At 42.4% G+C, this 27,276-nt stretch overlaps 2 long non-coding RNA genes across 2 annotated transcripts in view; one reads left to right on the forward strand and one right to left on the reverse strand.

Annotated features, from left to right (window-relative positions):
* Positions 1-6,739, forward strand: part of LOC142602064 (uncharacterized) — a 39,116-nt gene extending 32,377 nt beyond the window's left edge. Inside the window, exon 4 of the long non-coding RNA XR_012835724.1 lies at positions 5,723-6,739. This is a non-coding gene — a long non-coding RNA (uncharacterized LOC142602064). The remainder of the gene's footprint in view (positions 1-5,722) is intronic.
* LOC142602060 (uncharacterized) lies at positions 3-26,772 on the reverse strand. Its single transcript, XR_012835719.1, has 3 exons — positions 26,203-26,772; positions 17,214-17,268; positions 3-5,855 (listed from the first exon to the last, which is right to left on the reverse strand). It is a non-coding gene; the product is annotated as an uncharacterized LOC142602060 (long non-coding RNA).
* Between the last annotated feature and the right edge of the window lie 504 nt (positions 26,773-27,276).

The following is a 27,276-nucleotide window of genomic DNA, read 5'->3' on the forward strand; positions in this document are numbered from 1 at the left end:
TAAAAGATTTAAAATTATATAGTGGACAGTAGACCTCTGAAACAGTTTATTCACAGTGAATCTGACATACTCCCTGCTAAATACCACAGGCTGTAAGAAAACCTTTGAGCATAGCAACCTGGCAACTTTTTTTGGAAAATTTAAAAATTGGCCACCCAGGGATCTGAAATCTTCTGGCTGTGTTCCCTGGCAATGGGCAAAGTCCACTTTTGACCAGAGGGTCCCAGAACTTTTCCACTCCTCAAGCCCAGATTTACGCAGCCCTGGGACCCAGCAAAGGAAGCACTGGCAGCAGCCATTGCCCAGTCCTCTAGGTAACCTTCCTGGTAACCAACAGTCTGGCAGGATTGCTTACCAAGCCATGTGGCAGCTGTATAGGGTCAACCTGCTTAGGGGTCCATGCCCTTTCATCCGTGTATTGTCTTTTCACAAGTGCTTCACTCTCAGAACTGTAAATTACTTACACCTCCATCAAGAAAGCACTCATTCTTCCCCCTCATTTCCTCCCCTCCCATTCAGTGGTTTTCTCTCTCTGTGGTTTCTATTGCTTCAGCTGCTCAGATCAAGAACAGTAATATTTTCATCACAGCTAAATAAAATACACCCCACCCACTCATTGCCACAACTTGCCTTTAAACTAGCTGGAACAAAAAAATATTCCAACAGGTAAAATATTAATTTACTGTGGGCTCAAATGAGCCTTGGAGCAGTGCAATGCTCTATGAAATTGCGCAGGACAGAGCAGGTATTGTCTGCAGCTGAATTCATTAGACTTTAATATAAAAGGTTGGAGGTGGTCCCGTTGGAAATCACAGGTCCAGGTTCTGCATCCTGTTGTGACTGCATGCTTCTCTCCCGGGCTCACCACAATGCCTCCTAGTAGTCCAGGGTGCTTCAGATCCCAAGGTGCTTAAAATCCAAAATCAAAATTCCCTGAAGTTCAGAGTATATAAATTCAATGGCCAAATAGAGAAAAAGCTCAGCAGTGCTATTTCTGTTGCTTGGTCCCGAGCCCAGCATGTGGTTCAGAGATGTATCTGTGTAACTTTGCTTTTGCTGTGAAAACCTCAGCTCCACTCAGAGGCAATCCTTCACTCCAGGAGGCATGCTAGTCCTTCTCTGTTCTGCTCAAGTCTGATTCAAAGCATCTTTACTCTTAGTAAGATCTAAAAAAATAAGCCAGAAGAGCTATGGAAGGAATAAGAGGAGGTGCGACACCGGACCTGTTCAACACAGTCTCTCAGAAGCAAGCATTTGACAGCATAATCTGGCCATTCGGTTTTATAATCTAAGTTGACAACACAGATTGCTGTTACAAAAGAGAAAACTGAAACCATGTTTTCCCAGATTGCAGAGATTAATCCGGTCAGAGGAGATGGCTCCCCACCTCCCCCCTGCGGCACCTCTCACCTGCAGGTCACCAGCCGGGATTTGGGCAAGAGGGGGTTGCTTAGCATAGCGAGGCCTCCCAAAGCTTGAAAAAGCGGTGATTAAAAGGTCAGCCCCCAACCTGTGGGTGCAGAAGTGGATGTGGGGGTGGGAGATCCTCAACCTCACCCTGTCTTTGGCAGAGCATCACATTCTCAGAGGAAAGCCACAGGGCACAAGCTTGTGTGAAGCTCGGGAGGTCCCATGTAACTCCATCCCAACCCACATGCCCCCCTGAGAAGGGCCTGCCATGACAGGTGGCAAACGGTGGTTTCCAAGGACTTTTTGTGGTTGCCATTAGCTGGTTATACTACGTTAAAAAAAGCTCCCTTTGGTTCTGTGCAATGAACTGAGCCAAAGCAGAGAGCCAGTGCTCGACTCTGGGAAGGAAGGATGGGGAGGTAACCCAAATCGTCACATTTATTAGTGACTGGTAGTGCTGTCCCCAGGTGCGTTTACCTGCAGTGCTGGTGGTGAGGAGCACCCTTATTCTGGAAGCTACTGGACCTGCATCCCTTGGGTCTAAGCTCTTCTGGGCTTGCCTGCACCTTCTGGCTGTTTCTCAGGCTCATCGCTCATGCTATCACTTTTCTGAGATTCACAACGAGACTCAGGCCAAGCAAGACCAGGTATAATTTATTCCAAGGAAGTTTGTGACTGTCTGTCTGATTTAAAATTTGAGAGCCTTGTGAATTACTGATGTGGAAAATGTTTTTCCAGGAATGCTTGCATTGGAGCTGTTAATCACATATGTACAGTGGTATGTACAACGTAATCGGTTCTCCAGTGTTTTCCCCAATAGAGCAAAGCGACTATTTTGACACAGGACTATCACATTTTGCTCACTGCATTACAAAGGTACAAATAAGATTTGCATTGCCTGACACATAGCAGTGTAGATAAAATGAAAGAAATCATAACCGTGCCTCAATGTCTCTTCAGAGTGGAGTAAGAAACAAGCACAAAGAGATATGGTGGCTTGCTCAAAGCTACGTGAACAGCCAATAGAAGATGATAAACCAAGTCTAGATTTCTTGACTCTCATCCAACTGCCTTTCCATGGTACCTTATTCTCTTCGCTGACAATATTACCTTTTGTTTGCATAGCTTTCTGTTTTAAAAGATATGTGAATTGGACCTTGGTTATGTAAGTTAAAAAAAAAACACATAAAATAGGCTAGATATGACATTGAAGACAACAGTAAGTGCAAGGATCAAGTCATCATAGTAGTATGCAAAATATAAGTGATCTGCTCCAGAATGAAAAAGGAAGGTTGACCAGCACATTCTAAATGTTAAAAGGCTGAAAACGAAAAGCATGAATTCCTTTGCATGACTTCCTCCTGAGACTGGAAAGGGGAACATTTGGCATAATTAGATCAGGAAAAATGAACCCCAACAAAAATGGATTGCTTCTTCATGCAGTTTATTATTAAGCCATTTTGAGAAATTGAGTGGTAAATTGAATAGCCATTGAATGAAATGTTGCATCTGAATTTAAAGAAGAAAAGCATAATTTCATTTAAACTACAATAACTTTTTCTGCTGAGATGATAACTAGGGCCAGCCAAATTTGATGATGCAGAACATAGGAGGATATAAGGTGATAACTGTGAGTGCTGGGAAAGTGTGGTAACCCTTCATACCCTGTCTGTCAGTTTGATTGGGCAGAGGGAATATATTTTCCTAATTCATGATGAGCTGCATTATTCTTACCCTAAATTATAGGGTAGTATTATTATTACCCAATAGTGGTAGGGAAAATGTGGGTGATTTGATGGCTCCTAGGTAAGTGAGAGTCACCACCTCGCATTGCCCTGGCCATTGGGAAATGCTTGGCCAGTGCAGTATTGGTGGTGGACTGAACTGTCAACATGTAAGCACAGTAGGACATGCTCAGAGAGCTCCTCAATTTCATACCAACTTGCAGGTGATGTTTTTCTTTGATGTCATGTGCCCCTTACCCAGTATATTTGGGCTAATGAAGCAATATTACTATTACTGCTTGAGGCCTCAACCAGACCTGAGTCCAAGATAAATAAAAGTAAAGATAAATTTCTCTTTCCCCTCATGTATTAAGGCATTAGGGAGGACCAGTGCACAAGAGAATGACTGGAACAAATCTGATTTGCTGTAAAAGGATTTTGTTCATATAATAAAATTAATGTGCATTCGAAGAACTTTACAAAGAGTTTTGCATGGCCCTTAATACATGGTAAACCTGACACAGATCTTTCCTATCTGGATTACAGGATGGTGTTAGCTCCTCCAGAGCAAAAACAAGATCTCAACTGCAAACGAGTGACAGTCTGCAGCTTTAAATATCAGCTCTGGAGGGCAGCTATTTCTGCATAACAGATGCCTTTCTCCTGTGAAATTCCCACGCACAGGAGATGCTTGGGTTCATGTATGCTTAACTGCTCCATCCTTCAGCACTTCCTTTCCCTAGAGTGAGGGAAAATTAAGGAGGGCTCCACTTCCAGCAAGGATGCAAATGCTGTTTTGAATTACAAAGAGGAAAATGAAGGACTCTCCCTGGGCAGCCTGACGTGTTATAAATGCCTTTGTTGTAGGTATAGTCTTGGGTCTTCCTCCAGCAAACAAGAAACCCAAAGGATTCAAAATGCTTTAGCAACACAAAAAGCCCAGTTTAACTCCCAAACCTCCAGCAATCTTTCCTCCCACCCCCTCAAAAAACCCCAAAGCCACAGTAGGCAACAGTCTCCCTAACGCTTCTGTTGTAGTCACACTTTTCAGTGTAGCAGAGCTCCGGCTGGCAGTGACTTACTTTTTTTAAGCAGGCAAGAAGAAACCATGGAGGAGTTAGGACAAACCATAACACACATGAGCTTAAAGCTGCTGAGGAAGCAGAACAAATTAAACAAGGAAGGGTTTCTCTGTTCTAGCATTTCCAAGCCATTTCTTCCTGATTTGGTACCATTGCTGCACATAGAGATAAGGTTGGTTGTATGGCCCGTCTGATCCCAAACAGCTCCCTTTTTCTTGTTCACCAAGCCAAACTTTAAAAGGTTATAGAAACACTTGGGCTTTGACATAGTCTGCTGCAAGAAGAAATATATTATCAGGATATTATTCTTGCATTCTTGAAGTATGGGGAAGGAAGGTTGTGCCTCATAGTTTAATATAAGATAGCTAAGAAATAATAGTGAATGCAAAAAGAGACAGAGAAAAAAAATGACAGGACCTAAAAATCTTTCAAAACTGGTAGTTAAAGATCAAGAAATACAGAATCAAAGGGAATTTGAACTGCCCTGCCCAACAACCAGGAATATAAGCCTGACCAGTAATACAAAAATAGAATCTTCTTATAAAATGAAAAATCTGTGCTAAGCCACAAAACTTAAAAGTATCATCTGGTTCTTCTGTTAAAGTATTATTCTTCTCTGCCAGACACATTCCTGCTACTGTCCTTCAAAATAGAGAGGGGAAAAAACTGCTCAAATATGATGAAATAAACTCATTATAAAAATTACAGAATCTATAGCAATTACAGATAAAGATGTGGAAAGGGATCCTTAGATCCCTTAGAGAGGAGATTTGTAGTGCTTCTTCCAAATGACTCACACCTGACAGTGTCCTGAAAAATATTACCTCTGAAAGATGTCATCTTCTAGCACTCAAGGTGGAATCATTTTATAGCATAAATTAAAAAGAGAAAAATATGTGGGTATGTGTGAGCAAGGGACTGGTGTTCCCCAGCTGTGCCCAGGTGGAGAGAAGAGGGCAGTTTGTCACTGCCCCTTGATTGGAGAGATTAGAGTCCATCGGCTCGCTACTTACAATACACAGAAAGCAAGGTTTCATAGAAAGGGTTTCAACCTTTGCAGATGGTTTCCTGGAAGCTCCATATCTATTCTGGTGATGGATGGATTAAATCTTGAGTAGTCTGGAGGTATGAGCTGGCTTAGGGATGCCACTAGGCCACTAAGTTTAGGTGCTTAATTGGGCTCCTGTGCCTTGCAGGAGGGGGCCAGAAATACCATGGGGACCAAATCCTTGTAACTCTTGTACACAGTGGAAACCAGCGTGGGGGCTGTGGTCAGAACTTCATGCTTATACTGGGTCACAACAAAGCTGAACTGTCAGTCAGTGATGACAAGGCAAGCAATACCAGCAAGATCAACAGAGAAGTTAGCTGGGACCCACAAGCACTGAGGCATGATGATTGTGCACTGAGCTGCTTGGAAGTCCCTCAGGTGGTCACAAAAGTGCCACTGGCTTATCTTTGCTGCTTCTGATGAAACTGTTAATTTGTCTTTCTCTCCTGTAACAGCTTGTCTTCCTGCTGGATATAAGGTCTAAATACCCTTCTGCCAGGTCTTGACCTTCAGCCAAAGGGTTGGGTTCAACAGCTGAGAGTGCCCACGTAAGCCCTGCTTTAAATGTCCGATCTGGGAACCTGCATTCTGCTTTCAAGTTAAAAAAAAAAAAAAAGAAAAGGCTAATTAAACATTCCTCCATTGGGTGAAGACAGGAAAGAACAAAACAAAGTCTGGAGGCCAACACTACCGACAGTTCCTTGACTGCAAAAACAGGGATGAGAATTGGAGCCTGCCTTTCCTGGGAAAGGCAGCTCCCCACTACCATGTCCTCAAGCCCCTCAGCTCCCATGCTTCTGAGCCATGGAGGGGACAAGTGCTGAGGCAATTTCACTCATCCCTGCATAAGCAGCCAGGCCGAAGCTGGAGCTACTGGTTGATTTGGAAAAGCTGAGCTGTCCTTTCAACCACTGCTCCTGCTAGCAGTCCTCTCTGCCCGCTACCCCACTCACTTCCTCCTCTTCGCTGGGTTTCAGCTGCTTGGTAGATGACAGTTGAAAGGAGGCCCCAGGAAGACTTCTTCCCACACAAAGACATTTCCCAGACAGCCTCCTCTCCTTCTCCCAATGGCCAGACCTTCAGGGCTTCAAGGCTGCAAGCTGCATTGCTGAGTTAGGGAGACTCGGGTTTGTTGGATACCTTTGAGTTGACTAAGCCTTTTCACATCCCTACTGTATCTTCCCCAGTTTCTTCAATTTCAACGTGTCTATTTGTGTGGGTTTATCTCTGAAATGTAAACACTCCATGTATTGTACAAGGTGCAATGAAAACAAAATATTTTATATGTTCCTGCCGGCTCTGTCCATGTCTCCTCACTACCCTTCTGGCTTCTGGCTGTGGGTTGTTCTCTAGGAGAATCTACTCTCCTTCCCCTTTAGATCTCAGCATCAGCCTTATATATCAGACTAATAGAAACTGTGTATTCTTAAAGGCTGTAAAATATAGTGGGTTGTCAGAAATGGCTTATGAAATTCTGCATTAAAAATACATTTTTACAGCTGTGAATTTTTTGTATGTTACTTATTTTTATAAAATATATAACAGGTGCTTAATAATACACAGTCAACAAAAACATTTTGCTTATATGACTCAGCAGTTGGAAAGTCAACAGAAAAATTGGGCCGAGCGCTGAGCCCCTGGCAACTCAGTGACTGCCTTTTTCCCACCCATTTTCACTCCTCTGAACTCTCTCCCCACACACTTCATTACCATGTCACTTCTAAATCCATTGGAACAGGATTGCTGATGCTGATGCCATGTTTGCTCACAGACCTCAAACTCTCTAAGTGTCTCTAGTGTTCTGTGAAGGTCTGTGTTAAAAGCTTTTTAAAAGTACAGCTAGATTAGATCTACCACTTTATTCCTGTTGGCTCTCTGTCTGTGCAATATAAGCATCTGAGCTTTGAGTTAGATAGAACCATGGCATTAAGAAAAACACAAGTAAAATTAATGACCAGACAATGGTCTACCTAAAGGAATATATTTATTCCTTATGACCTTCATGCTAAACTGTAATACAAGCGTTTATTTTTTCATGATAAGATCAGTTGACAGTTCAAACATACCAAAATTAAACCTCACAGAGAGGGGTACTCAAGCTCCTTACTTGGTGTGACCTGTAAATACATTCTTTTCTAAGTCCTAAAGCTACGGTAGCCCATCTAACACACTTTTCATTGAGGCTTTTTTCTGTGTGGAAGAGAAAAGGATGAAGCAAAAGGAAAAGTTAATGATACACCAAGAGAGAGGGAGAGAGAGAGAAGATAATCATCCATATTAATATGGTTTATGAAATTTCCAGATGTTTGTTAATGAAAAAAACATAGAAGGGATGAAATTAAGAGGAAAACTTAAATAAAAATGATCGAAAACCAAGTTCACATTTGTCTAAAGTTTGCTGCAGCTCGGAAACCCTTTGTGTGAACCTGGACTGATTTATGATTTCACATCAAAACCACGCCAGCCAGGGGAATTTGCATGGTTAGGTTGTGAGACCAGATGATTCTCACTACTTCCAGAGTTTATTCAATTCCCAGAACACAAAAGAAAAGCCAGAGGGTGCAAGCCTGCATGAACTGACATAAAAGAGAAGACAGCAAATCTCTGAAAAGCACAAGGGCCAAGTTTTACATAGCTCCAGTTGTGAACTAGGAATTTCCACACATTCTTTCCACACTAGCGATTCCTTTGAAAATGCACCCTCTTCCCCTTCCAGCCCAGAGAGCCTAAAGTTACATGTGTCTTGGCTCTTCTGTAACTACATAGCTTGGCCCTCGATCCTCATCTGCAATGCTACATTAAAGTTCCCAGGAATCCTTAGCCAGGCACAGATTTGGGACAGAGGAAGAAATCAAGGGCTTGGGCGCATACTCCAGATCATGTAAGGCAGTAGTGATCGCACAGCTGCACAGCTCCCTCCATGCTCAGCATGGCTGCCTTGGCTTGTGCTAGGCTATTTTTAAATCACAGTATGCCATTTCCTCATGCTTTTCATTCTTTCATCTTGCTATTGCTTAGAAATGTTATTCTCATTTATTTAAATGGCTGAAATACCAAGCAGTCACGATTTCCTTTCTAATCTATGTTGACTGCAGACTGGTATTTCGCGGCTGTGCTTACCCATTTCCGCATGCAGAATTTACACTTCCCATATGATATATACAGTGCCCTCTGCACTGGTTCATCTGCTTCTTGGTTCCTTGAAACAATGTCCAGGCAATGCCAAACTGTCCTGAGAAGCCCACAGATGCTGTTTCACAACTTTATTTGGCATACATTTCCCTCAGTATAATTTTTCATTACAGCTTCAAATCTGCACAGGGAAGACAGCAGTTACCCAGCTGGGGGTCCTACATCCATACACGTCTCTGACATGGTTCATCAGTCTGTTTCTCTCCTCTGTGGAAAAGATCTAGAGGTTTTACTCAAAAAGTGGTCCATTTTGTGTCACACTGACTGACGGTGAAAATAAGAAACCCAGAAGTACCCCTCTGCAAGTAAAAGTCACTAAATATCTCTGAAATATGATCTCCTCTGTGCAGCTACAGGTTTTTCTCCTAGGGATCTGTATTTGAATAGCTCATCTTGCAGTGATCTCTGGGAAATAATACAACTAGCACTGTACCGAAAGGTTTGCAAGCTGACAGACACAAGCTGCCTCTAAGTGGGATGTAAATGGCCAGCAGAAAGAAGGATGTGTGCCCTAGAGCTTGGAAACAGCAAGGACCAGAGCCCTGAAACTCTCGCTACTGTTGCCGTTCCCACTGCTGGTTTCCAAAGCAGTGAGGGTTTGGGAAGCTTTCTCCTAGGCAATTCCTCCTACTCAGAAATCATCATTATTAACAATTCTCTCTCAGAGAATGAAACAATTCTTACCTGAATTAGGTCATATGGGTCTCTGTGTTTTCAACAGGAGATTTTTCACATCAGCTTCTGGAAATGTGGCCAATTGTCTTTTTGCTTCTAGCAGCTGTTGAGCAGTTTGCATTGCCCAGCCCTCAGCTTGTGCAAGGCAGCCTAAGTCCTTCACAGTAAATGGGGCTGAACCACATTATGCCATGGAGGATGCCACACCATGGGACAGTTCTTGCTCTGTAAATTACCCTGGAGCCACATTGCTCTACTTTCAACTTTTCTCAACGTGGTACTCATCTGTCTAAGGCTTGTTTACATTTTTGTATGTTTATTTACTGGCTCTGATATAATGGTACATACCATGCCTGAGTTTTTCTTGTGCTGTTGACCAACTGAAAATGCATCACATTGTGATTTGGATTTGTGTCATCTACCAGTATTTAAAATTAATAAATGTGCTGTCATGGAGCATGTCGGCCCATGCACTGAAAGTGCAAAACTACCACAGCAGCTCTGACCACTGTCAGGAGCTCCCAAGCCAAGTCTGAGGTCAGGATTTTTTTTTTCTAAAAAAAAAAACCACGAAAAACCTGGAGAAAAAAAACCCAACAATTACTGTTCATGGCTCTGGGTGATCAATTCACCCATTCCTACTCCTTCAAAGACATTCACGTTACACGAGGCCTGTGCCACTGGAAGAGCACATGCTACAGGGAATACTGGCATGGTAATCATAAATCACTTCCCATTCCTGGGTGACTCAGGAAGGGTTCATATTAAGTAGCAGTAGTCAAAAGTTACAAAAGTTTTAGCATATTTTAACAAATTAGAGATCTGCTGAAAAGCCTGAGAAAGGAAAAAAACCACTCTGTGCTTCCTGGCGAGCAGTTCCTGGGTTGGCCCTATTAATAAGAATTTCCAAGCCAATTAGATTTAAATTAGATTTAAGATGCCATCTTCATCTCTCATTGCTATGGGGTTTCTCCTAGACTGCCAAAGGAGGCAAAAAAGTAGCACATGATGGGAAAAAACTGCCAAATTCTCACCTCCTTGACAACAACTATATGTGAAATATTTGGCACTTATCTTAAGTCAAACCAGTCTGTGGGACTGGTGGAAGAATTTAACAATTTCAATACCTCAGACTCCCTTCTGACACACTCTCTACTGGCCCCTGTGCAGCTGCCAAATCTGCACGGTTCCTGGCTTGGATCTGACTAAGGACATCTTTTTCCAACTGGTAAATTACTTCAGATTGTGCAATGTTGTCAGGAGACTGTGAAATTTAGAGCTAAACCTGAAATTAAGCCTATCTGACTACATGCTTTCCCAGCTTGTGCTGTATCTTCAAAACAAGTTCCTTTAATTTAAGCTTATTTCATTTTTTATGGATCTTGGACTGGAAGAAATAATGAGATGGTTTATGGAAGCTGGCAGGGTAACAGAGAACAGGATTCCTACCTGTCATTTCATCCTTTTTTCATGTGTGTATGAATTCAAGTACTTTCAGTACAAGTTCACCTTAATCTTCTGGCTGCCATTTGAGAATGCAGAAGAAAGAACATCTTAGTTAATGTGCTGGTTAAATCACTCAATTTGCCCTTTGAATTAGAAAGATGTGCTGACTTCTCCATCTCAGCATTTTGAAGAGTCTTTTACAGCCCTGAGAGAAGTGCCTGAACAGATTTCGGCTTATGACATTGGGTTTGTGCCCCCATGCTGGCTGTTTCCACCCCCCTGCCCCAATGCTGTAACCAATGAAGCTCAACACAACCTCCTCTTGGAAATGGCTTTTAGATCTAAAAAGTCTAAAATAATGAGAAGTCCTTCTCCAATGTTTTCCCTCATTTCAGATTTTTAAAAAAATATAATTATGCAAAGTCTTGTTCATTTGAGAGTAGATGTTTTCACAGCACTTGCGCTTATCACCGAAAAAACCCCAAAGGAGTAGAAATAGCATGGCAAAGATTTTTTGCATGCATTTCTTTGATCAGAAGTTCCCACAAACAATCTTTATTTCTTGTAGAAGGCTGAATGAAGAATAATCTAGCAGGACACTGCTGTAAACTAATATTCTTTCTCTCCAGGAGATTAAGAAACCTATGCAATCTCACCACTTTCTTATCTGGAATAATATCTAGAATAACTTCTAAGTAATTATTACTAGAGCTATTCCATGTAAAATTGCTGTTGATTCTCTCTCTGAGCTTGTGGAAAACATCGCTTTTAAATGACCTTGTATAAATAATAAAATACATCTGGCATTGCAAGGTAAACTTTATTCCTTTAACACTAACATTTTTAGGTTAAAAATTGCATGTGTGTTTGCAAAGCCTGGTGCTTTTTTCAGTGCTGTTTTAAGTTTATTAATTTCTTGCTCCTTAATGGTGACCAGCATCACTAGTCAAGGAAAAAAAAATAGTAAGAGAAGCACTCCAATAGCTGGATGCACCGTCATAACTTAAATTCTGTCATTCTCATCTCCCTTCATTTTTTCTAAATAAAGAAATATGTCCTTGCACCAGTAACTTCTCATTGAATGTGGTACCACCACTACTATCAACCAGGTCAAACCCAACTGATGACTTTAAGCAGTTGTGCAGTATTGTTAAGAACTATCCTTTTTTTTTTTTTTTTTTTTTTTTTTTTCCTTCTTGGCTCTTAAGAAAAAGGATTTAGCCACTTTGTAGAAGGATCTAATGGTTTTGGGTACTCCGAGTCAGAAACCTCACAGATATTTTCCACTGTCAGGAAGCACGGAGCTCCCTGGGAAACAGGCTCCCTGCAGGATTCCCAGCTTGGGCACAAAACAAAACAAAAACTTCAGCAAGGGAACCAGCTCCCAGGCAGCAAAAGACGACATCCTGGTGGGCTGATTGTACCTTGCAAGAAGAGAGCACACATGACTTAGGATCACTTTCCTTCAATATCCTCATTCAGCCCTCCGTGTCTTTTGTGAGCTCTCACAATTCACTGAACTTTCCTAGGGCCCTCTTTGTTACTGCCATTCATCCCTCTCTTTTGTCTTCTCTGACAAATGCTTCTGCTGTACTTCACCAGCCTCCTTTGTGTACAACGTGGATTTCAGTGGAAATCCTGTCTCTGAAGATCTGGCTGGTTCACTGCCCTCTTTCCATTCTCCTACTCCCCGACCCCACGCTGCCAGCTTGCTCAATCTCTGAACTTTCACCTATGTTTTTGCCAAGTTAATGGTTTCCCTATAGATTCAATAGATGGGCATTTCTTCCTTGCCACGTTCCTTTTCCTTCTAGAGTTTCAGAAATGCACATAATTTTAAGCTATTCTCCAATTACAGCTAAATTATTCCCTAAGGCAATTAAGGTGAAACATTACTTCGAAAGACATTGCTGGTGTTTCGAATTAACAGCAGCATTTGATACAGTTGTTAGTACTTTTCCATTAACAGTGCTAACCTCCCCATCCTCTCTGCAAACCCATAAAATTGATCTGATTCCCATGGAGCTGATGGGAAAAGTCCAGGTGCAGTTTCTCCCAGTGAAGCTGAAATGAAACATTTGCAAGGACAAGTTGATTCTCAGAACTCCCTGCTTCATTTATTGATCTCTTTCATTCAGTGCACCACAACTCAAAAAGCTCTTCCTCCCCCTTTTAATCCCCTTTAATCAGTGGTAGATCATGTTTCAGCAGGGTTTTAATGGATTCTTGAGGATAGTTACGGAGCACTTTACCCTTATGACTTGGCGGCTGTGTAATCAGTCTACTGGCTTAAAATTCATCTGATTTCCTGGAATTCTTCTGAAGAGAACTGAAAGGAGTCCGACAGTGACAGAATTACACCGCAGCAGGGAAATCTGCTCATACGCGTGGTATGTGCTACTGGTTATTCATTCCTCTCTCTGCACGCCTACCAGTGAACAGTTCAGTATATGCGGTGAGAGAACAGCAATGCTTGTCCACGGGATTTCAAAAAGGCCTGATTATACATGTGTGCACAACACATTTCCAAGGTTAAAAAGAATATAGTTACACTGTCCAATGCAACACTTCCTTTGGCATTATTTATACAGCCCTGAGCTCTCATTCCCTATTGATGGAGGATAAGGAGGAAGCTTTGGGCAACCTAATTCTCTAAGATAAAATCAAGGCCCATACGATCTGTTGTTGCTTAAGCAATGCTGGCATCAACCTAAGCCTTAGCTGAATGACAATGCCATCTTTGCTCAACCACTTCATACTTTTTGAGGATAACTTCATGCATGGAACTTCATGCATGATTCTTGCATGATTATTGCCTGCCTTTTTTTTTTATTTATTTTTAGATAGATTTTAAAGCAAATGAACATTAACATGTTGCTCAATTGTATGTGTTTTAAAATTAATTTATTTGAGATAAATGAAGGTATAAGGATATGTAGAATTAATCTCCATTGATCTGCTCTGAACATGGAAGTGCAGAAGGATACCTTAAAATGTCCAAGCTGGCTGTTTAAGTACAGTGGCAGCTACGATGCCTGGAATACTGGGCTCAAGAAAACATCTGAGTTCAGAAACAGCTCAGTCTCATAGCATTTCCCTGATAAAATTTGAAAAAAGCAACACTCTCTGGGCTTTGCATTTATAGATAAAACTCTTAGAAGTATTGTAAGCATTCCTTATGCGGTGAGCAGGTATCCTAAATAAATGATTAGGCACAGGAGAGCTAGTGCAAGGACGGCTCTGGTTTGCACTCTAAAGGGAACGCGGTGTTACCCTGAGCCTCTGGCCGGCACAGCACAGATACGCTGGTACCTGCTGCACCTGACGTGTCTCACAGAACGGTTACGGTTCCTGCCACAATCCTTCATTAACAGTAAGCGATGTGGCAGGCAAGCAGGACCGTCTGAAACAGAACTTAATAAAACATGTTGAGAGCATAAAGTTTTGAGTGAAGGCTACACTTTTTGGTAATTTTGTGGCCAAGTTTGTATACCTGAGTCAACAGCTCTAACCAGCCCAAATCTTTCAAAATACTTGATCTTTTTTCTCTAGGTCTTTTCTGCGTATTACAATAGATCTCCCTGTGGCTGACAGCATTTTGGCACACAGGTACCGAACTCAGTTGTGAAGCACATCACTACCATGTTTACAAGGCAGAAACAACCCAACGTACAGCTCTTCCATGTAAAGTGCCTTTTGTTCTCCCCAGAAGTCCATGATGTGACCTCATAGCTCAGTTCACAAGCTGTGAACAAAGGTCCGTAAGAATTTACACAAACAAAGTCATGGAGCAAAGAACCCATAATAAACTGGGAAAATGAAAAGAGTGTATTGTCTCTCTCAAGAAATATGGCAATTGTCACGTGTACTACAGCCAAGGCCACTCTGAGAGAAACTATTCTCGGCAGATGTGCTTGTGATTTATTCTGCAGGAATTAATCTCCATCTCACAAATATTTTCACTACCAGTAAACATCAAGGAAAATGGAAAACCAGCTACAGACAGTAAAATAACTGCTGTGCTTGGCTGCAGAACCTGCCACTGCCTCAGCAACTTGCAGACCCTGTGCTCCAGGACAAATAAGTCCTTCTGCTTTTCTTTGGGCTTACTGAGTGCAGGTAACAAGCACACAAAAGGTATGAGAGCTAATGCCAGTTTGCTGTTCAATTTGGAGCCTGTTGTCTGTCGTCTCTGCACTAACAGCTCTCAGCCATGAAGTGCCTGGTGAAGGACATACAATTCTATTGCAAATTGTTCTAAAAGCAACTGCTAGAGACAGAAATACAAATAAAACCATGAGACTGAGTACTAAAGTTTCTTTCAAAAGCTATATGATCTCTAAAAGAAGTCATGCTTATGTTTAAAACTAGAATTGAATTGGTAATACTTCCAGATATCTTTTCTTTATTTTTTCCAAATATCCAGATAATAGCTGACCCTGATTTAAGCAGGAGAGAGACCTCCTGAAGTCCCCTCCAGCTTGAACCCTCCTGTCATCCTATAACTACGAATTACTTGAGAATGGAGAGTTCTTAAATCCACCCTATTTAGTTTGAGTAAGCCTTATGTCTACTTTAAAAGCATCCGGGTCTGTCTGTCCTGCTTCTAAGTGCACAAATGGATGCTCAGAAGTAGGCTGCACCAATAACAGCTGCTGAAATAAAGAGGCAATGAAAGAGGTAGCACTATTTCTTTTGCTGCATTTGAAGCTGCTAGAGAAGATGAACCTAAACATGCAGATCTTTCAGCCTCTTCCACAGAAGATCCACATGCCTTCCTGGTGGCAAAACAAAATGCCTCTCCTCACCACTTTCCCCTTTCATTCCTGAGCCTTTACGTAAGCCTTGCAAATTGCACTGCTTGCACAGCAAGACGGCTTCCTGCAGGCCTAGAACCATGTGCAAGCTGCGATTCTCACTCCTGAAGAGAGAGAAAAGCAGAAGAGGAAACAACAAAACAAGAAAGAAGCAGCACCCCATCTTCACGAGATTGCCTGTGTTTCTGAATCTGATGCCTAGCTTTTAGATTAGAGACTGACACAAGTTTCAAAGCTAGAAAACATCATGAGATGTTATCTGCTGATTCAAGAACAGCCCCTGGCTCCTCCCTAAAGCTTTTACTGTCTCATTCGGAATCATTCTACTACCAACATAAAGAAATACGGGGCTTTGAGCAATCTGATCTCATTGAAGATGTCCCTGCTCATTGCAGGGGGGTTGGACTAGGTGACTTTTACAGGTCCTTTCCAACCCAGACTATTCTATGAAATATATTTCTGCCAAAGCCCTCAGCTCTAAATAATATTAAAAGAAATACATACCCCCTGAAAGATCACCAACCTCTTGGTTACAAAACAGCAGATTTAATAGGACTCTCTATTCTAATTCAGAGAACCCAAAGGAGCCCAGCAAGCTGACCTCGAGCTCTACATGGTTGCACTTGTGAGCTGGGGCTCTTCTCCTTCCCGGGCACCCTGTCAGACTCTCCCAGACAGGGTACCCAAATCACCGGAGCTGCAGTTCACCAGCTGAGCGTCTGGCTCATGTTGGCTCAACTCTATCAACTAGTTGGATCTGGTTAATATTAGAGACTAATAAAATTCATCTGTTTTGGAAATAAAGGTGAGCCAACAGTTAAATCTGCCATCAGTAAAATAATAAAAAAAAGGTTAGAGGAAGCCTGAGAATGATTAATGCTGGGCCCAAACTAACCAGAAAACAAATACTCCTCAAAGCTACCATCAAGAAGAAGAGATCGAAGCCAACATTTTGATGCATGATAATGTAGAAATAACTCTGACTGAGAAACGTAACACTGGAATCAATTTTATCCAATAGCGCAAACAATAAAAATCACAAGCCAAAGTCTACCCTGGATGTACACATGGGACTCCCATTGATTTCAATCCTAGCCACACACATGCATCTGAGGGTGGATTTTGGAACCCCGGGTCTTTAATCCACTACCTCTACTAAGCTCAGTTATTACGTGCACTAAAGATGAGGGTTGCATAGCTGTAACTGAGAACAGAATTTGGCCCATTTATTTTAAGTGCTATGTCTGAAGTGGGTTTTCTCCTACTAAAGAAACCTAACTTTTTAGGGTTATGAAAAGTCATAAGTGGCATATCGTAAAAAACTTCCAGTCTCCAATATAAAATATACCCTGGAAAACTACTTAAATGAACAGAATCCATCTTCCAGAGTCAGGAAATGATTCACTGTAGAAAGAGAATGAGGAAAGGCTCTTTCAGTTTCTTTGACTCTGCATTAGACTGATGTCTTTGCTAGTTTTCTGACTTTCAAGTCCTTTAGTACCCTTCTATCATCTAACTTGTACTGTCTCTGAAAACATCTGACCCTTTGCTCAAACATAGTATTACTGCATCTGTTTCTCCCCTCTTTGCTTTGGCTAGCAACACTAGGAAGACAGATAAATAACCAATGATGTCAGAAACATACATCATAAATCATTGGGAAATTGAGGTAATTTGAATAGTCTTGCTGAGTTCTGATATGCATTAACTACACGCGCAGCTTTAGGAAAGGCTGCTTGCAATTGCAAGTCATTAACCTTAGGTGCATCCCACATCCCACAGTGTGCTCTGCAGAGCCTGACCCAACGCTGCTGACCTTAGGGGAGTGTTTTCCAGAGTTCATGGCTCACGTATTGAATGCTTCAATCCACCTGGAAAATCAAGCAGTTTATGTTTTTCTTAAGAATTCTATGCCAGTGTTCGGAAAACATAAATTATCACAAAAATTGTTAGCAAAACAAATAGAGGATTTCCAGGGGACCACAGAAATGTAGGTTTTAGCACAAGTTCTGCATTTGCTTAGGGTCATTGGGAAATTCTAGCCTTTATGGGCTGAACTTTCCAAAGGCATAAGGAGCAGCTAGGACATGAATTGCAATTGAAAGCTAGTGGAAACAAGGTGTCAAACCTCCAGTTCTGCTCTCAAGAATTTTCCTGTGGATTTAGCAATACTATTGCTATTGATTTCAAGGAGAGCCAGATCTCTGGCTGTCAGGGCCCTGAGTGCACTCTCCTCAGGGTTCAGCTGCCAGGATCAGCGTCAGTAGGGGGTCATGGTTCCAACCTGTGGTGGCCATGGAGGGCTCTCAGCGGTGCTAGGAGGAGGCCACTTTCAGCCTTTGACCCTGCTAGAGCTATCACCATGCAACTCTGTAGGAGTGTCCCAGAGGGATATACCACCATAACCTTTAAAAGGTCTAAAGACAGGCCATGTCGAGGCTCCCTGAAGCAAAGCACCCGACCTCTGAGAACATCTAGCCAGATCACAGCTGAGCCCCATCTTTGCGTCCTACATCTTGGCCATGAGCCTGCTTGTGGACTTCAAGAAAATCCCACTGGGGATGTGGGAAGCTTTGCATTTGTTTCAGCACAGTGGCATTTTAAAAAGGGACCAATTTACTGTTCTGAGTAGGTTTATGTGCAGAGAAAGAACAACTCCAGTGCAATAAGATACCATCCACCAAGCAAGACAAGATCAATTACCACCAGCAGCTTGGGAGAAGGCTTTTCCCAACAAACAGCTTACCTGCCGTGGGCATGTGCTCCACCTTTCTTCTGGATTCAGACACAAAAATTGTACCCCAAAAATCGTGAGTATATACCTATATTTGATCAAAGGTAGTTGCTTGCTTCAAAGCATTGGGTGTCTAACTGAGAATGAGGTCTGACTATTGAAGCTGTACCCAATAGTCTTGGGAAGCACTGACAGATGTGTTGAAGGAAATTCATGACAAATCCATTAGCACATCCTGGAGTTACTCATTACAGTATTTCTCTGTCTTCTTTAAAGAGTAAGGGGAAACTGATTTGCAAAGTGGACTGTAATGAGCATCTGTTTATGAGAGAAGAAAACACACATTGATATGTGACAGTTCAGCTCTTGGGCTGGAAATACTAAAAGTTACAAATAGTATGACCTTTGATCAAATGATCAATGCTCATAACAAATAGGATCTGTACATATTGCTCTTTCTGTCTCAGTGTCCTGAACTGAGCTACAAGTGGAGTGTCGGCTTAGACAACTACATTAAACTTTTGGGGTTTAAACTCCAGGAAGTCAAAAGACAAGTACTGTAAAACAAAGTTAAACATAACTAAGTCTTTCACTCATTTTGTCTACACATCCATGTCCACACAGAGGCAGTAAGGTTCACAGTGGACTCACTTGGCACTGATGAAACCTGAAGCAAACCTGAATGAGGGCATGGTCTCTTCTTACAAACCAAATCTTTCCATCATTTGGTCCTGTTTGTGCCCCCAACCAAGCCTGCAGAAAACACACAGAGTGCACCACTTCCTTTGCTGAGGGCGCGTGCAAATGTTTCTGATAAATTTGTCTCATGCTGCCCTGTGTAATGGACGGTTCAAGTGCCTTGGTGAGGCTTCTGAAAGGACTGACTGTCATCGGTTGATACCCTAGGCCTGTGGCAGACACAGTTGCCACAAAAGAGGCAAAAAGCTAAAATAAACACCACAATATCTGATGAAAGATGGCCGTCTCTTATCGGAGCCATTAAAATTCCAGTCTTGAAGGGAGAGTGGGCCAGATTGTCCCCTGGAATTTGCAGTCGTCATTCAGAGGAGTGTGGTATTCAATAAAATGGTAAATAGTCTGGGTAGTGCCAAATACATTTTTTATTACAGTGCTGTATGGCTGCCTATTGTCTGACTGATGCTGTACGACAACATTTTGCTGATAAGAGCACTTGTGAGTGCTGACTTAGCGTGGTCGGGTGGGTTTGCTTCTGCTTCCTGGGAGAATGGTTTTGGATGGAAAACCAGACTTGCCTTGTTTGAATTACCTGAGTAAACCCAGCCTTGTAAACAGACTTGCATGAGGCCTTCTGCGGAAGGTGAATATCACTCTTGTAAATCACAAAAAGCTGCAGGTTATATATTCCTGGCTCTGATATAAGCCAACAGAAAAGAGGAAATTCACAGCTGGAACTTTAAATCTTTGCTGTTGTCATTTTGTTCTGTACAAAAATTCATTGTAAAAATGAGAAATCAGCCTCTCTAATTACGTGAGTAGATTGCAGCGACACAAACAAGAGGGGAAACTGGGCATCCAGCGTTTTATTTCTTTGACATTGGAAAATTTTTCTTCAGAAATGATCAAGCTAAACTTGACTCAGTCATATCAATTAAAGGAAAAACTTGGTCCTTAGTTTGATTTTTACTTTGCAGACACTGGCTAACATAATTTTTTTCAGTAGGACCTTCAACACTACTACAACACACATGTGGAAAGCCTCTATTCTTTGGATACTTTTGCATAGATGCCCTATTTTCAGTTCACTCCTGGAAAGGTGTTAAAAAATATTTTCAAATTTCATTCCACTGTTACTCGGTAGTTCTCCAGCCTTAACATCAGGGTCAGCATTAGGTAGCACCAACACCGAACCTTCATACAGTTTCTGTTTACTGGAGAGACAGAAGAAACATTACATAATATGTCACAGATGTTAAGAAGGAGATGTCCAGAGACATAACAGATACAATGAATGCTCTTTGTAAATGCACTGGGTTAAACAGAAAACCTATTTTGGGGTGTGTGCACAGGGTAACAGTTTTTAGAATGGTAATTAAGGTCCCAAATAACACTAACTGCAATACACGTTACTTGCAGTGGAAGAAGGAAAGGCTTTCCTGCATAAACTCCTTGCTTTGTAAGACACCAGAGGAAAACAGAAGACAGGTTTGGCCTAGGTTGAGGACAGTATGCCCCTACTGTACAGACACTACTTGTACATAGGTGATGTCACCACTTCCAAATCTGATTTGAATTGTTCTAGATGAATGATGACCATAATCACTATGAGCTAGCAGCTAATTCAAACCAGTGGAATACGCATTTAGAGAGAGGCAAGACAATTACATAGTACAAAGATTCTTGCAGGGCGTAACAGAGTTTATGAGCAGCTGGTAGATAATAGCTTTTTAAAATAAACACTGTCTAAATGCACAATCCAGATTGCACACAACTCCTTGAATCTCAGTGGCTGCTGTTTTATTTTCCCTGCCAGTTGCAGTCAGAGACTCAGAAAGATGGCAATGAATTGACTGCTGGTTGCAATTAGAGAAGCCCAGTAAGATGGCATCTCCATTAGTAGGTGACCTCTCTAGCTACGAGGTTTGCTTTAAACATCTTAGCAGAAAGTGTGACACCTCCCAGAACATTATCAGGACTCAGAAAGGTGGGAGGGAGGAGTCCAGGGGGATTTTTCTGTATAAATAACTTTTCAAGTCAAAGCATGCTTCATCTAAGGGGTTGTGATTATGGGTTGCGGTGTGATCCTTGCTCTTAGAATTTGCCATGTTACTACTTTATGTTACCTACTATAGGCTAGTCCAGACTCACAAGACACTTCTGGCCAACCTTTTGCAGGTTTACTTTGGCTGAATTTCAAAATTATTGCTATTTTATTGAATATGTGTCATTTCACTGCTGAGATGTTTGCTTATTTTAAGATAGCATCTGTAGATCTCTCCTTTGCTGGACTGTGCCACTGTTGTGCTAGGACATGCCTCTGAAGCCCTGGCTACTGTGGACAGCCACTCTCCTTCCAGGTTTCAGACAGTCAGTTCTGTACATCCCTAGACACAGGATGATGTTACCAACAACCACAGAAGCCTGCTTAGGTGTGAGGAGAAGTAACGGGAATTCAACAAATGCACTCATTGACTAGGAGGACCGTGTCCAGATCAATACCTGGCAGCAACATGCAAATAACACCTCATATTCTCACTTGCTACAAGCACTCTAAGTTCAGCCTGATCAAACCAGCAGGACTTTGGGGATTTTTTCCAACTGGGAAGTACACCATTCTCTCATAAACCCTGTGAATAACCTTTGCATTGATATCTCCCCTCTGGACATCATTCATCTGAGTCAAAAGAATCTATATCAGAAGCACAGATGAATGGCCAGCTAGACAGGTAGACTTCTTACACTTATTTGGATGGATGAGCATTAAGTACCTGAAACTCAGCCTCTTCTATAGATGTCAACATCAGCTCTTAACACAAAAGAGCTGAGCCCCATGGCAGGACCAAGTTCTGCCCTCAGACAGGACCTTGCTTTTTGTGCTACGGAGAAGAGGCTTCCCCAAGGTGATGGGTGCCCACTCTGAGATCTATTGCCTCTCCCAAGAGGTAGAGGCAACAAGAACTACAAGTAAGAACTGATAGGCAAAAGGAGAAAACAAAAGCTTTTTTAGAAAATATGCCACAGTAAAATAAAGGCAATCCCACACCATTCCAGCTGTAGAAAATTTAGGCCCTTAAGTTTTTTTCCGAGTAAGGATATTAATAGCATTTTTGATTCAATTCTTTTTATGCAGAGCAATATAGAGACTCTGCTCTCATAAACACAGTAGGATGCAAACAACCAGAGGCAACTTCTCTTCTCACAGCAGCAGATCTTTCCCAGCCAGCTCTCCAGACTCTCGGGCTTCTCCCAGGACAGGCGTCCACACAGCCTGGCTCCCCTTCGCTGCCCCTTTCCCACATGCTGTCTCCCTCCTTCCCCACCTGAATTGTCTCTCATCCACCCATATTCCTTTCCCAAAATAATACCTAGACAAAGCCTGGCTTCCCACAATATTAAAATTCCTGAGCTGCCTTTGTTTTGGGTGGAAACATGTGCTTAGCAGCCTATTGCAGTATCTTAAATGAAGGACAGTTTTCTGCAAGACATAATCCAGCTTACAGTACACCAGTGTGCTGAGATGCTACATTCAGGCCTTTGCCCTGAGCTCTCTTTTTAAACATCAGCTATCATATGTTTACACAATACTAGAGCTAAGTGTCCTTATCGCAGTATTAATACCAGTGAAGTCTACCAAAGTCTGCTGTCTTGTTTCTTTGAATTTGACATCCAACACAGACAATGGTTGTATTTGCAAAAATACTGTTAGGGTCCTGCACCTGTGATAAATAAAGAAAAAAGCAGAAGTGCTGCATGAGAAAGAGCAAATGTAAAATGCCTGTGAATCAGTGCTGCAAACATCCTCTGCCACATGGCAAATGACTTTCTCTTCGCAACCTCCTCTCAATTAACAAAATGGCCCAGCATAGAGCCAGGACAAAATCCTCTGCACCTCAGGGCAGAATATGAGCATAAAACTTCACTTTCTCTTCTTTTGTTTGATGTCTATTGAGCACAAGACCATGAGGCAGTGGTCCTGTGCACCTCTGAAAGGTAAATGTGAATCACATTGAGTTACAGCAGTTCCCACCTATGCCTGAACACTGGTAAAAGAGTAAGGTTTCATAGCTTAAGCGCTTGCTGCTCTGGCTTTGCAGCTGATGAGATCCGCGGTGGCAGTGGAATTGAGCCCTGTTACTCTTACGCATTTTCTCCTGCCCTGTACAGGCCACCCACAGATGTCCCGCAAAGGCAAGCCACATAGCTTCTAAAAAAAAAGCAGGAGGAGATGAAAGAGGTAATATTAAAGCAGGCTGCAAAGTGCACCGGTAAAGTTCCTTATCATACAAGTAGGAGTGTGGTGGGTCATTTACTTGGCGCCTGTGACTGCAATGCCCCTGGGGAATCCCGCTAAATGTTATCATCCTGCAACAGGGTTTCTCCTCAGAGCCCCATAAAAGAGGCCAGGAAGTTACTTGCATTCCAGGGCCAGCAGCTGTTAGGGTACAACAGAGCACTGATGCCCTGGCTAGCAGATATCGGGAATGGGACATTAGCAGAGATTCGGATCCTGCCTGTCAGATCTTCACAGATGATGACTTTTATCCATTAGAGGACAGAAAAAGCAGTATAGGGATACAACTTAGGCTGAAAGACTGAAGCCAAAAATATTCTTGTCACTTGATCAGTGTCAGTGCCAAAGGACATGCCTAGACAAGCTTACTTGTTCAATTTTTGGAGTGGTCTGCCATGAAGCTCAAACCCACCCCCTATAGATGCATGGATCTGAGGCATTCACGTAAAAGACACTTCTGCATGTTGCATCAGCCAGCATGGTCCTAATGCATAGCTCCTTTCAAGAAGCAGTAGCATCCAGAGGCAACCTGTGAGAGCAGCCTCAGGAGTCTGGGAGGAGTCATATTTTTTCTGTAACATATTTGAAATACTATATTTCTCTGAAAAGAGGTTGGAAAAGGCAGCCAAGAAGCAGAAGGAAAGGATGAGGATCATTTTTTCTTTAAGACATCTGTATCTGTCAAGCTTGGCTGAACGTGAAGACTTTGGAGAGGTAGAACTTTTGAAGTAACAATGAGAGCCATTATAGTCTTTTAATACCAATATTTTTAATACCTCAGCTTGGGTATAAAGTGTAAGAGAAATGACAGGACAGCTAGAAAAGACTGGCTTGGTCTGAGCACACTTCAAAGAGCATGAAAACATCTTGGATCTACACATACTTCTCTCTAATTCACTGGAGTACTGGAGTTCAGCCCCACTGCTAAAATATTACTTCAGTACTCAAGTGCAGAATCTGTATTACATTTTGGAGCTATAAAAAGTAGCTAGGACTCAAGTTTTGAGAAGCACCTCCTTATAAGCAGAAGCAAAGGGGCAGAAGTGATTTTATCAAGCTAAAGGCTGGGGATGTAAATCTGCGGTGAAAAGGAAATGGAGAAAAAAAAAATTGTCTGAAAATGGGTCTCATTCCAACATAACCAATTCCATCCTGACCCAGCATCAGCAAATGGCTTAATGAACCACAGCTGAAGTGGGAAGCAGAATCGCTCAGGTTTAAGGACATGCTGTCTCTGCTCTGTGAGGCGCAGGGAATTCGCATCAGGGAATTTCAAAGGAAAACCATTCCCTCAGATAGCCTGTTCCAGCCCAGCACAGTTCATGCTGATGCGACCAACAGTTTCGAGCAGATAACAAAATATTGGTTGATGTTGCACATATAATAAGTTACAGGGCTCTGCTCCTACCTTTACAGGATATATCTGCATATAGATCTATGCATCTTTCCAAAAATATCTATAAATACGTAGATGCATCAGACTTCATTTCATTTAGCCCATTCTTCTATGAGTAAGAAATCAAGCAAAGGAGGCAGAAGACCTGTATGGATGAGCAAGGAGCTCCTGGAAAAACTCAAAGGGAAGAAGGAAGTTTACAGTATGTGGAAAAAGGGACGGGCCACTTAGGGGGGAATATAGGAATGTAGTCAGAGTATGCAGGGATGCAACAAGGAAGGCTAAGGCCCACTTGGAATTAAATCTGGCAAGGGATGTCAAGGACAACAAGAACGGCTTCTTCAAGTACATCAGCAGCAAAAGGAAGACTAGGGAAATGTGGGCCTGCTGCTGAATGAAGTGGGTGCCCTGGTGACGGAGGATACAGAGAAGGTGGAGTTACCGAATGCCTCCTTTGCTTCAGTCTTCACTGCTAAGGCTGGCCCTCACGCATCCCAGACCCTGGAGGTAGGAGAAGAAGTCTGGAGAAAGGAAGACTTTCCCTTGGTTGAGGAGGATCCAATTAGAGATCATTTAGGCAAACTCGACACCCACAGATCCATGAGCCCCAGTGGGATGCACCCAGAGTGCTGAGGGAGCTGGCAGATGTTATTGCTAAGCCACTCTCCATCATCTTTGAAAGGTCATGGAGAACAGGAGAGGTGCCTGAGGACTGGAGGAAAGTCATTGTCACTCCAGACTTCAAAAAGGGTAAGAAGGCGGACCCAGGAAACTACAGGCCAGTCAGCCTCACCTCTCTCCTGATTCTGCTTTGACAAAGCAGCAGCCTCAGACTCCAGGCCTTTTTGCAGCATGGTACCTCTCAGGCAGGTGGTGTGGATGTGAGGCAGAAAGCTCTTGTTCATCCTGGACTCCTTTGGCCTCCCAGCCTCTCGCAGCTTGAGCAAAGGGAGGAAAACATAGCCACTGCTGGAACAAAATGTCCTTGTAAAAACAACAGATCTTCCTAACTTTAAGCATTTGCTAATTAAGGCTATGCCTAGGAAACAAGACCTGTTCTTTCTAATCTCCATAGAAACGCTCAGTCATGCTTCCTTCCTAACCCATGCATGGATCACTGCAAGCATGTCAGCATGGACCAGCAAGCCTTACTGGCTGGTTCAGCCTTTTTATCCAGCACAATGTTTGTCTGAATTATGCAGAGACAATTAAAAAAAAAAAAAAAAAAAAAGTGTTTGTTCTCTTATTTATAGGCACAATTAACAAGAAATTCAAGTGATCATTCTACCTTTCCTGTTTATCATGCATTACAATGGGAAACCTGGGATGCTGAGAGCTGTCTGCAAATTCCTGGAAATCTGCAGATGTTTTCATGTATTCCATAATATTTGTCTAAAACTAAGACTAAAAGTTACAACCATGAAAATGGTCTTCATAGCAGATGTTGGGGGTTTTTTTGTTAGAAAACAGGGTTATTCAATTATTCATCAGATTGCGATTTTGCCTCAGAGACTCTAGTTAGAAGCCAACTTGAAATCTTAAATGACGTTTGAGGTCTTGCTTGCATTTTGATGGCTGGAAATCTGATGACAGTCTAAAACAACTGTAAAGGCCACTCCAACCTCTTCTTGTGGCACACTCTAAGATTGCTCAGGATTGCTCAGGATTACTCAGGAGGTCCCCACCTCTTGTTCTTGCAGCTGCTTGACAGTGCATTGGCTGCTTGCAGGCAGACTGCTGGCAATCTGTTTGGATGCACGTGGCGGGATAGGGAGCTGCTGGGTTTGCTCACTCCTGTGACTGAACGTCCTATGGAGAATGCCTTCTTGCAGTGGATGGGCCCCATGGGGAGGCCTGCTGTTAGGACACGCAGCTAATCTGGCCTTGGGGAGACCTTCAGGTCTTACCAGGAGGTGCTCTCCTCATAGTCAAGGGCATACCATGGTGTTCAGGATAGTCAGTAATGCTGGCACTGTGCTTTGGATCTCCCTGGCTTATCTGCGCCATGAACAGTGAGGTCCTACATCTTTACCTACACCAGCAGTGACTCCTGCCTGTAACTCTAGAAGCCATGGTGTGATCACCAGTAGTGATAAAGATGTCTGCTGCCAGGCAAGGCAGCTCATTTGCCTTAAGCTTTAATGCAGAGGAGCTCAGCATACACCAGCAATTGTTGTTCTGTGGACAGTGTGTATTGGATTTGTCTTCCTTCAATGCATGTTCTCAGAAAAGACTTTGTGTGCCCTCATTCTGAGTTCACATCATTCATTCCTTAGTTCTTTTTCCCTTATTAGCTAGGGGAACAGCTTTTTGGTTGTCCTGTCTCACAGTAGCAGTTTGCTTAGCATCTGGGAGAAATCCTAAAGAAAAAAGAAAAAAATCCATTCCAGGAAGCAAGACTTGTGTAACGAGTACGGGTTCCATATCTGCTCCCTGACTAGCATTTCAAATCCATCTTAATAACAAAGCAACTGAAGTCTACTTGCATTTTATAAAAACAAAATGTGAAATCCTAGCCTAATGCTTTGAAATCAAATCTAACAGCTCACAAATTCCATGTGTCATGCTAATCTGAAGGCTCTGACTACCATAAACATTTCTGAATCCACAATTGCATTTAATGATGCCTCTGCCACACTTCAGTGGAAGGAGAGAGAGAGAGAGGAAAAGCTCTCTCTGCAGCACTGAAAGTAATCAGCCTTAGAATAATCAGCCTTATATAATCAATCTTAATAGTAAAAATGTTTTTAAAAGAAAAA

Source organism: Balearica regulorum, chromosome 1 (genome assembly GCF_011004875.1).
Source record: "Balearica regulorum gibbericeps isolate bBalReg1 chromosome 1, bBalReg1.pri, whole genome shotgun sequence".
NCBI lineage: Eukaryota > Metazoa > Chordata > Aves > Gruiformes > Gruidae > Balearica > Balearica regulorum.